This window comes from Schistocerca gregaria, chromosome 2, assembly GCF_023897955.1.
Source record: "Schistocerca gregaria isolate iqSchGreg1 chromosome 2, iqSchGreg1.2, whole genome shotgun sequence".
Taxonomy (NCBI): Eukaryota; Metazoa; Arthropoda; class Insecta; order Orthoptera; family Acrididae; genus Schistocerca; species Schistocerca gregaria.
Window position 1 is genome coordinate 124,730,722 of NC_064921.1, and position 13,290 is coordinate 124,744,011.

The window sequence follows — 13,290 nt, forward strand, 5'->3', positions numbered from 1 at the left end:
TTGTTCACAGAGAGTGAGTGCCTCCTGGACAAACAGTTAACCAATATTACTACAAATAAATTTTAGAAAGACTTCGTAAAGTTCTTGATGTCTGTGCCAACATTGCTGATAACTAGATTTTGCATCGCGATAATGCGCCATCCCATACTGCTTTGTCAGTACAGCAATTTTTAACCTCAAAACAAATTTCAGTACTCCCACAGCCATCTTGCTCACCAGATATCGCTCTGTGCGAGATTTTTCTATTTCCGAGAGTCAAAACGGTTGTCAAGGGACACCATTTTCAAACAATACAAATGCCCCAAACCTGTGACGAGGGTCTCGGGGGATATTACAGAAGATGAGTTCCAGAAATGTTACCACCAATGGCAGAAACGCTGGAAAAAGCGTGTGCAATTAGAAAGGAGCTAATTTGAAGGAGACAACACTAAACTTGACTAAAATGGTAAGCAACATCTTTTTTCACATCAATCTCATTACTTTATTGTCGCACCTCGTATAACTTCTTCCAGTTGAAACATGCTGCGTGCGTTCATAAAAATCCTTGAGAATGCTGGCCTTCTGTCGCACCTATCATTATGGGCCACCTTTTCTCGTCCATACATTCCTTTCCAAGATAACTTCCTTACACTAACGAACTCTGAAATTCATCCTCACATTTACAGTGGTTGACGAGAACATTACAAATGGCTCAAATGGTTCTAAGCACTATGGGGCTTAACATCTGAAGGACATCAGTCCCCAGAACATTACAAAAACAGCTAAGTTTGTTAAAATATTTTTGCCCGTCAACGAAGAACACACGTATTTTCTGTTTTATCATAATGATAGTAAATAATAATATGGGAGTTGTACTGAAACCTGCCGAACATTTCGCTGGATTCTTTGAAAACGTAGTTGACGTAGTGACAACTAGCGATTCGAATCGGTATCATTACATCAATATCATGTGACTTTCCAACCTAGCAAAACCATTCCGAATCGCATCTAATGGGGGAAGCAGACTTTTGAAGACAACCGCTTTGCGTCAGACGCAGATATACGACTGGTATAAGTTTCGAAAGTGGGCGAATAACGACAAGTGATCAGTGTTCTAGTTAAATGCATCACGCTGCAAAATGTGATTCTGCAAGATCGTAAAGAGTCCACCAACACTTCTGCAACACCTTGGGAATGAGTTGTTAGATGTGACCGTATTGTGTCAAAATAACTGAACGTGAGAGGACTGCGAAAAAGTTTTTTCGTCACGACTGCTTCGTGACGATCAGAAGCAACATCGTGTCGGGTCTGCTGGGAACTTAAGCAACTGCTTCAAGACAAAAAAAATGTTTCAAATAGCTCTGAGCACTATGGGACTTAACATCTGAGGTTATCAGTCCCCTAGAACTTAGAACTACATAAGCCTAACTAATCTAAGGACATCACACACATCCATGCCCGAGGCAGGATTCGAACTTGCGACCGTAGAGGTTGCGCGGTTCCAGGCTGAAGCTCCTAGAACATCTCGGCCACACAGGCCGGCGCTTCAAGATAACCCAGGATTACTTTCAAAGGATGTCACTGGTGACGAAAGTTGGATTCTTGGTTATTACTCTGAAATTAAGCAGTTTTCGTCTCAATGGAAGAGTCCTTCTTCGCCTCGGTCAAAAAAATGGCTCGAGAAGTCAAGAATAATATAAATGATGGTGGATGTTTTTTAATGTGTTGACAGCTTTGTTCATAAAGAGTTCCCCCCTTCTGGACAGACGGCCAATAGAGAGTTCTGTAGCGATGTTTTGAGGTGTTCGAGGGAAGGAACTGAGAAGAAAAGTATACAGAAGTGACTTACGAACGACTGAGTACACCACCGGGATAATTCACGTCCTCTTTCGACTTAACATTATTTAGGTAATTTCTGCTAAAAACCGCATACCGCAACGACACATAGGAAGCGCTCCTGTAGTCTATGCCTCTCTTAGAACAGTAGCACCGGCCCCTGTGACCGAGCGGTTCTAGGCGCTTCAGTCCGGAACCGCGCGACTGCTGCGGTCGCAGGTTCGAATCCTGCCTCAGGCATGGATGTGTGTGACGATCTCAGGATAGTCAGGTTTAAGTAGTTCTAAGTCTAGGGGACTGATGAGCTCAGACGTTGTCCCACAGTGCTGAGAGCCATTTAGCATAGTAGCGCCTCTTCCTGACGTTTGGATAGTATGGAGCTAACAAGGCTCTGCCCATTTCGAGACCACAGCTACAGCAGTCAACATCATCGAATAGGGCAGTTTCAGATTAAATGTACTTGGTAAAGATTGCATTTCGTACCTCAAGACAACAGTTTGTTTCTGAGTGCATCAAGTGACGCTCTGCTAGTCCATGACAGTTGTAAATTTTCCAATATTCCTATGGCAAAGGAGTGTGTCAAAGATAAGTAAAATCTTATACTCGTTAATGTAATAAAGTGATTTAATATTTCATGTATTTTAGTTTGATGAGCTTTCTCCCAGAGCGATCAAAGAACCCACAGTTGTGACCAGACGAAAGTAATTTTGCATCATCACAACAGTAGGAACGTCGGCGTCGATGTATTCGCTCCGAAGGAGATTACGTGGAGGGGGTGACGCAGCAGAAGATCAAGGTAAGGCGTCATAATTTTGATTAACACACTTGTGGACCATTTAGACGCGGCCTATTGTTTCGCGTAGAATTCGTCTAAAATAAACATTTACTTCCGCAGTTTATCTTCTCCGCTCTGGCTGATCATAATGTTATCAACCTCTTCCTGGAAGAAGATTTTATAAATGTGGTGAAGCAGCATGTCAGAATATTACAGTAGGTGGCGCTGAGAGCGAACGCACAAGCCAGGACGAACCTGTCAAGGGGACCACCCGCTGCCAGAGTGTGTTACGAGTAGTGTAGGCACAGAGAGAGAGAGAGAGAGAGAGAGAGAGAGAGGGGGGGGGGAGGGAGTGAGGAAGGGAGTGCGGCACAGAAGGATCACCTTTTTGCCATACGAGACAACAGCAGAAGGTGCTATTCTTCGCGTCGCGACTCACAGGAGTGCAAAGTGCGGAATGTGCGAATATTTTCTAGCGGGCCGTCGCTCGTAACGTCTGCTATATTTAGCGGGCAAAGCAGGGGCCAGCTGCGCGAGGGAACTCGCGTTCCTCCACACACACACACACACACACACACACACACACACACAGATGTACACAACGGCCGGCTGTTGCTGAGTCAGCACTTTGGCTCGAGTGGCACGAGCACACGCTGTGCGCGCGTGTTACAGGCGACGCGTCAGAAAAGAGATCGGTTCCGCATCGATTATCGAACGGCAAAAACGACTAAGCGGGCTGAGTGTCGCAGCGAAAGAACGATTTGCGACGTACGACCATTATTCATAAATCACAAATAGATCTTTCTTGCTCCCCTACTTAGCCCATTTGCTTGATGTATAGCGTCAAGGGCCAGCGCTGTCAACACTGCATGGATGATGGAACTTCCCGTTGTCTCTTCGGCGGAGTGGCTCGAAGTCGAAGGTCGCAGCAGCGACCGAAGAACGTACGCACTTCGTATCGGAGGTGTGGCTCCTAAGATTACTTATCTACATTATAAACATAGTAGGAAACTTGTTGAATGTGAGGTCCGCCAGTTATGCAAAACACCGTTTTTTCTCAGTACTCAAACATGTTTAGGCACCACTGTGCCATCATCAGTGGGTTTTCGTTTTTATATATTCTTAACATTTCGCGTGTATGTATTTTCTGGATCACTTGTGTGAAAACATGACAAGCCACCCGTAGTAATTAACACGCAAGTGATCCCTAAAATTCATGCACACCATATGTAACGAATAAATAAAAACGAAAACCCACTGATGATGGCACAGTGATGCCGAAACATGTTTGGGTACTGAGAAAAAACGGTGTTTTGCATAACTGGCGAACCTCACATCCAACAATTTTAACTGCAAACACGGCCAATAGAAGGAGCTGCAAAACAAAATGATGAATAGTAGGAAACGTTTATTGAAAGAGCCAGATCACTTTGCTGCACTGCATTGCTACACATTCTAAACTCTGAAGACTAAAGTGAGGTGTTGGAGATGCGATCTGTTGTAGAGACTCACAAATAAAGCTACCCAGGGGATACACTTCGATTCTTGATAGGCTTTCAACATACTGTAGTGCAGAGCAAAATAAGAGACTTATTGTTCTGTACTTCCCCATACGCTCTTTAATGGGGGTGAAACACCCCCTTCCACAAAGTGAGTTTAATATTTCTGAACAAATACTATTGAAACGATAATCGATACAATAAAAACTAAACATAAAATTTGTACCGTTTTTAATGTACGTTAGGACGGTGCGTCAAGGTCTGTCGAAAACGTCATTTCCTAGAAAACATCGTTCATTGATGCACAAAATCAAAGTATATTCAGCATTTCTTTGACTCGAACGATTATGCGCTTCTTTATTACTGTATAGATTTGCAACAGCATTACAAAAATAATGTAGAAATAATTTCGAATATAAAATAATTAAATCTTGGATAAAACACGGTAAAAGTGAAAACAAAACACAAATATAACACAAGATTCAAAGATAACTAAAGCCGGCCGCTGTGGCCAAGCGGTTTTAGGCGCTTCAGTCCGGAACCGCGCTGCTGCTACGATCGCAGGTTCGAATCCTGCCTCGGGCATGGATGTGTGTGATGTCCGTAGGGTAGATAGCTTTAAGTAGTTCCAAGTCTAGGGGATTGATGACCTCAGATGTTAAGTGCCATAGTGCTTAGAGCCATTTGAACCATTTTCTGATAGCTAAAATTAAAAAAATGTAAACATATCGAACAATATACGTAGAACATCCATTTAGAACAACCCAACACAACAACTGGCACTGAGGTGGACATATATCGGTCACGCCTACAGTAATGCGCAGATATTTCTACCTTGTTTCTGACAAATGCGTCTTGGAATATCACTTTCTCATACATGACTGAATTTGTTATTAACACTGCTGTTCGTCAAATGTCGAAATGAAAAACACGTCTGTAAGACAATGCGTTCCAAGCAGAGAGTGGTCATTGAGTTTCTTTTGGCTAAAAAAAGAATATTGCAGATATTCGTAGGCACTTGCAGAAAGTCTACGGGGGCCAGCCACTGTGGCCGTGCGGTTCTAGGCGCTTCAGTCTGGAACTGCGTGACCGCTACGTTCGCAGGTTCGAATCTTGCCTCGGGCATGGATGTGTGTGATGTCCTTAGGTTAGCTAGGTTTAAGTAGTTGTAAGTTCTAGGGGTCTGATCACCACAGATGTTAAGTTCAATAGTGCTCAGAGCCATTTGAACCAAAGTCTATGGGGACCTTGCAGTCAACAGAACCACGGCGAGTCGTTGGGCGAGGCACCTGTCATGACCGCAACAAGACCGCGTAAACTTGTCCGATCTCCTGCGTGCCGGCCAGTAGTACACAGCTATGACCTGCATTCTTGGAAGGTGCGAACACATTCGTGGCGATCGACGGATCAGAATCAAACACCTAGCTGCTCAACTGGATGTCTCTGTTGGTAGTGTAGCTCTGACACACTTGTTCACCAGTTGGTTACTCAAAGCTGTGTACTCCCTGGGTTCCTCGCCAGCTAGCAGAAGAGCGCAAAGGGCAACGAAGGATCATGTTGCACGTTACGAGGCTGCGAACGAAAGTTCGAAGCTGCACCCCCAGCGAGCAAAGTGATGGCGACCGTCTTATAGGACTCGGAACGGGCTATTATGTTTGATGTTCTTCCTAATGGTGTAACAATCAACTCTCAAGTGTACTGTGCTACACTCGGGAAACTGAAGTAACGACTTCAGCGCGTACGTCGCCACAAAAATGCTAACGAATTTATGCTTCTCGATGACAACGCAAGGCCTCACATTGTCTTCGCACCAGGGAGGAAGTCACAAAATTTCGTTGAGCCTATCTTCCTTATTCACCCTGTAGCCCGGATCTCGCACCTTCCAACTTCGACCTGTTTGGCCCAGTGAAGGATGCACTCCATGGGAAGCAGTACATGGAAGACGTTGGCTCCGACGTCGATCAGTAGAGCGGTATCGTGCATTCATACAGTCCCTCCCATAACGTGGCGTAAGGCCGTCGCAATTATGTTGAAAAATAACGTTTTGTAGGCAAAAGATTGGGGAGTAATAAAGAGAAGGGGGGCGGTAATATTGTGTACTGTAATTCTGAATAAAACCTGCTTTTTTTGGGGGTTTGATCCACTTATTGATGCCTGTCGTGTCTAGGGCTGCATCTCTTATAGCTGCTTTACCCTGGCGGATCGTTTATTAAAGTATCGACAGTTAGAAGCGTCGGCAAGTAGAAAAGCGTCGGCAGGTATAAACGACGACAAATAAAAGCGACGACGAATAGAAGTGTCAACGAGTAGAAGCATGTCTAAGTCTAAGATCTGATAAGGCACAGTATCGATAAACTGGAGTGTCGATGAGTCGGTGCCGATAATTGCAGTATCTGTAACTCGGTGTATCGAGTAGGAGAGTCGATAAGAGGGAGTACCGTGTAATGTAATAAAGTAAAAATTATTTGTGACTCTTTTTCTTTGCTATCAGTGTAATGTAATATAATGAATTTTGAGCCGTGACTTATATAAAAAATAAACACAAATTAATACAATGGCTCAGCATAAAAGAGAAATAACTAATGTAGGAACATTATTAACAGTGTAATTTTTATTTGATTTAGCCCGACGTAAATAAGCACTCAGTAAACTAGCTCAGTTCCCAGGGTAGTTACGTAATAGTCGATAATTAATTGTCCTTTTCTTATTTATCCAACACTACGGATATTATTCCAGGCTCGTGAGAAGTCGTGTGCTTATTGTACCAGAGAATATTTGCCAAGTCTGTTCGATGTGCACTACTGCAATATGTAACTTAACATTGTGGTTTCGTCTCGATTCCGCATTATAAGATAACAAGAGTAGCATCTACAAATGAAATCCTATAATGGAACTGGAATCCTGTGACCAGACCTTTTCTGCCTCGGATGTTATCTCGTTATATACGAAAATCTGTAAGTAAAACTGTTAAATTTTTAGTAGCTGCCTTCGATCTCGTGAGATCTGAAATAAGGTTAATTGTCCTAACCGATGGCACGTCTCGTAGATGAGCTAAAAGAAAGATATTAAAGATTTTTATAAGATGGAGCCTAACAATGAAAATTATTTGTTAAGGCCCATATCTGCTTAAGGCAATCCAGGTTATCAGACTAGCAATTGACTGACCACATACACAAATTCTTTTGACAAAATAACCATTATATTTTTCGGGTTTTAAGTACAACTTACATTATCACCTGGTACAGTTGAAACGTCCCCTTAGAAAAATTATACAAGACTGTGCTTAAACTGAGACACAATATTTTTTTAGCGCAACGCAATCTGACTTCCAAAAATCCCTACAAGAGAATGGCCCTTACTAACATTAACCTATACGTTTCACAAATCACTTACCTCACAAAAATCTTCGTTACTCGAACTACTGCAATACAGCGAGCGCCACTACTGCCAGCTAAATAAAAGATTCAAACTACGGAAGTCACTAACTGCTGATAGGCACAGTTAGCAAATGAAAGATTTTAATAGAGAACAAACAATGTATTTACCTCACTAGTCATAATATATATAGCAGTTCATGACACCAATTCTTACAAATTTCAAAACTCTGCCATCTCTCTCCCCACGTCCACCACTGCTGGCAGCTCACCTCCAACTGCGCAACGCTACGCGCTGTTAGCATCCAACTGCCGCTGCCCAACACTACAATGGCAGACAACAATGCAAACCAGCCACAGACTGCACACGGCACAGCCAGTGATTTTTATACAGAGCGCTACGTGGCGGCGGCGTTACCAATAAAAAAAACCTAAACAGCCTACTTACACAGTAATATGAGCTATACACAAGAACGTCCTCTGAGGTCCGAATCCAAGCAGATAAGATAAGTGAAAGACAAAGGAAAGATAGTTCATGCATATAAGCGCAAGACTCCATGGAATAACATGTCCATTGTTGTTTTATCTCTTCTCCTGTGGCGTACTTATCGATTATTATGAAGTTTATCGTAATATTTAGTTTACATTTTTTAAAAGCCAAGTCCACCCAGGAGAAACAGTACAATCGGTAAGTAGATGCATCGAAAAGACGACGTTTCGGTAAATAAAAGTAACGATAAGTCAACAGTATTGATAATTCAAAGTATCAGTAAGTCAAAATATTGATGCTTTTTATCCGATACCGCGTGCCTATGAGAGACGTTGCACAGCCAGTTCTCTCCACAGATGGGTAACGCGTATCGCAAGTGTGTGGAGCTACTGCATAATTAGTTCCCCACGAACCAGCCTCTAGCCGTGTACGGTACGGACGGAGAACTTTCCCTCTGCTACTTGCTCCGTCCGGCCGCTATCCGGTTTCGCCGTGGGACACAGCGCCCACTATGTCCTCGGCCCCGGGCGCTTAATTGGCGAACAAAGGCGAACCGCCGCCCCGGAGAATGTAAACATCTGAGCCTCGGCTATCCGCTCACCGGCCGCGCCCGAATTAAGTCATTTCCGCTTGTCAGAGAATTCCGGTGGCGACCTCCCGCACTCTGCTGAAGTTATACAGGGCTAAGCGTTCCTGGTACCCTCCAGTTGAACGCAACTTCACTCAAGCGATGTTGAAAGTTCATTCTGTGCGCAGTTCCAGTTTGCAAAATTCTGTCTTGGGTTGAGTACTCATTCCGGCATTAATCTACCTCAAGGAACGAAGAAGAAAGTCGTTAGTTATTTCGAGGAGATTGTAGTAATACCAGTGTGAATGTTACCAAAGCACTGGTTTAATAATTCAGAAATGCTTAAATACTGATGAAAATGAAATGAAATGATCCTATGGCATTGTTGGCGGGGAGGCCCCATGCGGGGAAGTTCGGCCGCCGTATTGCAAGTTCTTTTTAGTTGATGATGAAGAACACACCATAACCAGTCATCACGAGGCAGAGAAAATCCCTGACCCCGCCGGGAATCGACCCCGGGACCCCATGCGCGGGAAGCGAGAGCGCTACCTCAAGGCCACGAGCTGCGGACCTTAAATACTGATACAGATTATTTACAGAAGAATGGAAAAGTGGTGGTACAAGCCGACCTAGGGAAAGGTCAGTTTGGGTTCCGGAGATGTGAACAAGAGATGTAATACTGTCACTACGACGCAGAGAGACTGAAGAAAGAGAAACGTGCATTTATAGCATTTGTAAGTTTACAGAAAGTTTTTGGTAATTTTGAATGCAATAATCTTTTGAAATTTTGAGAACAGGAACACTAAAGGACGGATAGCCAGAGTTATTAATAATTCGTACCGTAACCAGACTGTAGCTATAAAAGTCGAAGAGGCGAAAGAGAGTGAGAGAGAGGCGTAACCCCACCTCAATGTTATTCACTCAGTATAGGAGACCACAGTTCAGGGAAAAGAAATGAAACTCTGTGCTTTGCTGATGAACTGTAATTCTGTCTGAGGAAGCAAATGACTTGATAAAACAGTTCCACGGAATGGATGGTATCTTGAAAAGAGGTTATAACATGGACGTAAATGAAGTAAAACAATGGTGATGGAATGTAGTCGAATCAAATCAAGCGATGCTGAAGGAATTAGATTAGGAAATGAGACAGTGAAAGTAGAAACATCACTTAAGTAGAGAAGATACAAAATGCAGACTTACAATAGCAAGAAAATCATTTCTGTAAAAGAGAAATTTTCAACATCGATTAGAAATCTGAATGTTAAGATACCTCTTCTGCAGATAATATAGTAATTTTGTATGTAATTATGCCATGTTTCTCTTTTATCACACTTGGCTAAAACACAAGGTGAATGGCTACACGTGTTATGTCAGGGGCAACATATAATAAGGCAAAAAGAAAAAACACACTAATCAATTTTATTTTCTTCAGTTAAACGAGAACAGAAAAATATCCTAATCTGTTTCGCTATGGAAGAAAAAATTTCAGAAGGAATTTGCATTCTGGTTAGGGATCATAAGCGAGTACAACACTGGGTGACTAAGAAATCTGACATACTGGCAATGATAGTTAAAACGCTATGACTAAATTCTGTGTGTATTTAAATAAGCCGCCTATTAGCCTCACTTTGGGATTTGATATGTCTATTATTACAGTACCTACCTATGAACTAGATGATAACAGCAATAATAGCAAATGCTGTTTGCATTTTAATAAAGAAACTTTCGTTTTCCAAATATACAAGGCCAAGTACTGATGCTGTTACGTTCATGTGGAGGAAAGGAGGCACTATTTTGTAAACAATAAAACTTAGAATTGTGCCAACAGGACTAATTATGGAGAGTAGTAAAGCTACCATTTTGAAGTATATAACTTCAAATACTTAACTGAGAGACTACAGTTTGTTTGAGACTTGTGCATAAGTTGTTGCCAGGCAGGAACGTTTAAACAAATGTGAATTCTTTCATAGAAGTCGTTCACTGGATGGTAACATTTCAATTCAATTTAAGAGCCGTTTCCCGCTTTCGGTTGCAAAGAGAATAGCAGCGAACCGGTGAAGTAGTTTATTAATATAACGACAAATGATCCTGGATACTTTTTTCTATTTTACCTGTTAAAAGTGATGGGCGAATGCCTGTGACTACAAAAAAATAGTGGGTAAGTTAACACCGTTTTCTGTAAGCAGTCACTACATTCTTTTCATTTATTTCTTGCACGATGCTTTTCGGGAAATGATTTTCATTTTCCAATATAATTTTCGTAAATTACGACATTTATGTATGATGTTTTCTATTACATGATGTTGCATTGATTGTTACCTTTAATTTGTTGTAAGACGCGTTTTCTGTTGCCAGTCACGATATTCTTTCTCACATCGTGTAAGAAATAAATAAATCGATAATCATGCACCCAGCAGCAAAAGTTATTTTATATGCAGCAAACCCATAGGCACTGGGCACATTTGCTGCTAGTCAGTATACGTAGATTACATTTTCTGATTTTCTTTAAATTGAAACATTTCTGTGTGGCGGAGTAAGATTTGCGAACTTTTTTTTAAATCCTCTCCTGCCCTTTTAGCTTACTATTTTTTGTCGACATTTCTGTGTGGCGGAGTAAGATTTGCGAACATTTTTTTAATCCCCTCCTGCCCTTTTAGCTTACTGTTTTTTGTCGCATTCCTCTCGATCCTTCTTTACATAAAGATAATTAATTGTAATTAAAAAGAAATCTAACTATTCCATAAGCATGAAGGCAGATTACTACGGCATACTGTAGCTCTAAATTAGGAACGAGTGCGTGACTGCAGGTTCGAATCCTGCCTTGGGCATGGATGTGTGTGATGTCCTTAGGTTAGTTAGGTTTAAGTAGTTCTAAGTTTTAGGGGACTGATAACCACAGATGTGAAGTCCCATAGTGCTCAGAGCCATTTGAACCATTTTTTTTTTTTTAGGAACGAGTCAAGTGATCGTACAACGTAAATAGAAGTAACATAAACAATAGTGGGGTTCTGCCAAAGGAAACAGCCAGGCTGTTTTGAACAGTCTAAAGAAAAGATACACAGTCAACGACGTCCATAGGATAACTGCAAGTGAACGAAACTTGTCTCTCTTACGGGTGTTCACGGTGGAATAGTCTGCGACTTGAGTTAGCCTGAAGTGGCTCTCCACACTCGTAGCGAAGGAAAAAGTTAAGTGTTTGTGCGTCTGGACAGTAGCTCTGACTTTCCTCTTTATGTTCGTCTTTCGACACATGAACGGCGTGTCGTACACTAACGGGCTGACGTCACAAGCGACAGACACGCTGATGAAAGGCAGGCGGCAGACATTTTGTGCACGTGACAGATAACTTATGACAGGAAGCATTAAACCCTCGTTCAGTGACCCGCAAGTGTGTAAAATCTGACGAGAAAAAAGCCGCACCACATACACGATCCCTAGAAACGCTCACTTTTCTGGAGCAATAATCAAGTGAATTGTAATATAATGAATTACTGCCATTAATGTATTTTAGTTCATGAATTACAGTGTCTTACGTATGTCTATGAACATTACGCATGTCTAAGGACAAGAAGAAGTTGTATATAGTCTTAATCTGCTATCCGCCTCTTTAGCTCAGTGGCAGAGCACTGGTCTCGTAAACCAGGGGTCGTGAGTTCAAACCTCACAGGAGGCATTAATTTTTTAATACAGAGAAATCATTTTAAATTGGTAGGTTTGCGTTACTTGATTGTATTTCAGTTGATATAATGGAACTTAAGCTGATAAAAATTAATGCAAAATACTGTATAGTTACTGCAACCAAAGCTGCGAATCTGAATGTTGGGAAACTGTAGTCTAACTAAGAGATGACTGAATTAAACAACGACAGTACAATAAATCTACTTTCGTATCTGTTTCACTCATTATGAAGCAAGAAAGGAATTCGCATAAGCCGGCCGCGGTGGTCTCGCGGTTCTAGGCGCGCAGTCCGGAACCGTGAGACTGCTACGGTCGCAGGTTCGAATCCTGCCTCGGGCATGGCTGTGTGTGATGTCCTTAGGTTAGTTAGGTTTAAGTAGTTCTAAGTTCTAGGGGACTGATGACCACAGCAGTTGAGTCCCATAGTGCTCAGAGCCATTTGAACCATTTGAATTCGCATAAATATTTTTTAAAGAGATCTTGAAAACAAAAACAACACAATAATGCTGTATTGGTTTTACACAGCACCGAATCGTTAAATCAATAGCTTTCCTTATTCGGCTTTGTGAAGTGTATCTGGAATCAGCACCGTGCTCAGTGCTGCTACAGAAGGTGTCGTCTGGTTAAGTTGCCAACCTTATCAATTATCTACATTACTGGTCCGCATGGCTCAACGGGCTGGTGCAAGTGTACCTGTCCCAGTAAACATTCCGAGATAATGGGACCTAGGGACCTACAATTTGACGTGGAATCCTGAAGAAACTACATGATCCTGCGACCTTTCTGTTTGCTTGTACGCGCTCTATCACTGGATTATCAGCTCCGACAACGGGATGGGGCAGGACTCAACTTCATCAAAATCAAAAGGGGTGCGATTAGTTTCAGCTAAACAAGGAATGCCGAACAAAGGTAAGAAGATATGAAGAATGGCACAAAATAGGTGGCTGGCCTCGCTATTGATATTGCACAAGCATTCAGACGCAAACGACTTGTATAAAATGATCGATACGTTAACGAGACTAACGGAACTTTGATTTCGTATGAGAGCCTGTGAAAGATGTGAAAAAAATCCTCCAGATTGACTTCGACTA

The 13,290-nt window shown here is 42.1% G+C and overlaps 1 protein-coding gene and 1 non-coding gene across 4 annotated transcripts in view; one reads left to right on the forward strand and one right to left on the reverse strand.

Annotated features, from left to right (window-relative positions):
• The window catches only part of LOC126336494 (phosphoinositide 3-kinase adapter protein 1), a 391,158-nt gene that overhangs the window by 233,968 nt on the left and 143,900 nt on the right, over nt 1-13,290 (reverse strand). The window lies entirely within an intron of this gene.
• Trnat-cgu (transfer RNA threonine (anticodon CGU)) lies at nt 12,123-12,194 on the forward strand. The gene has a single exon. It is a non-coding gene; the product is annotated as a tRNA-Thr (tRNA).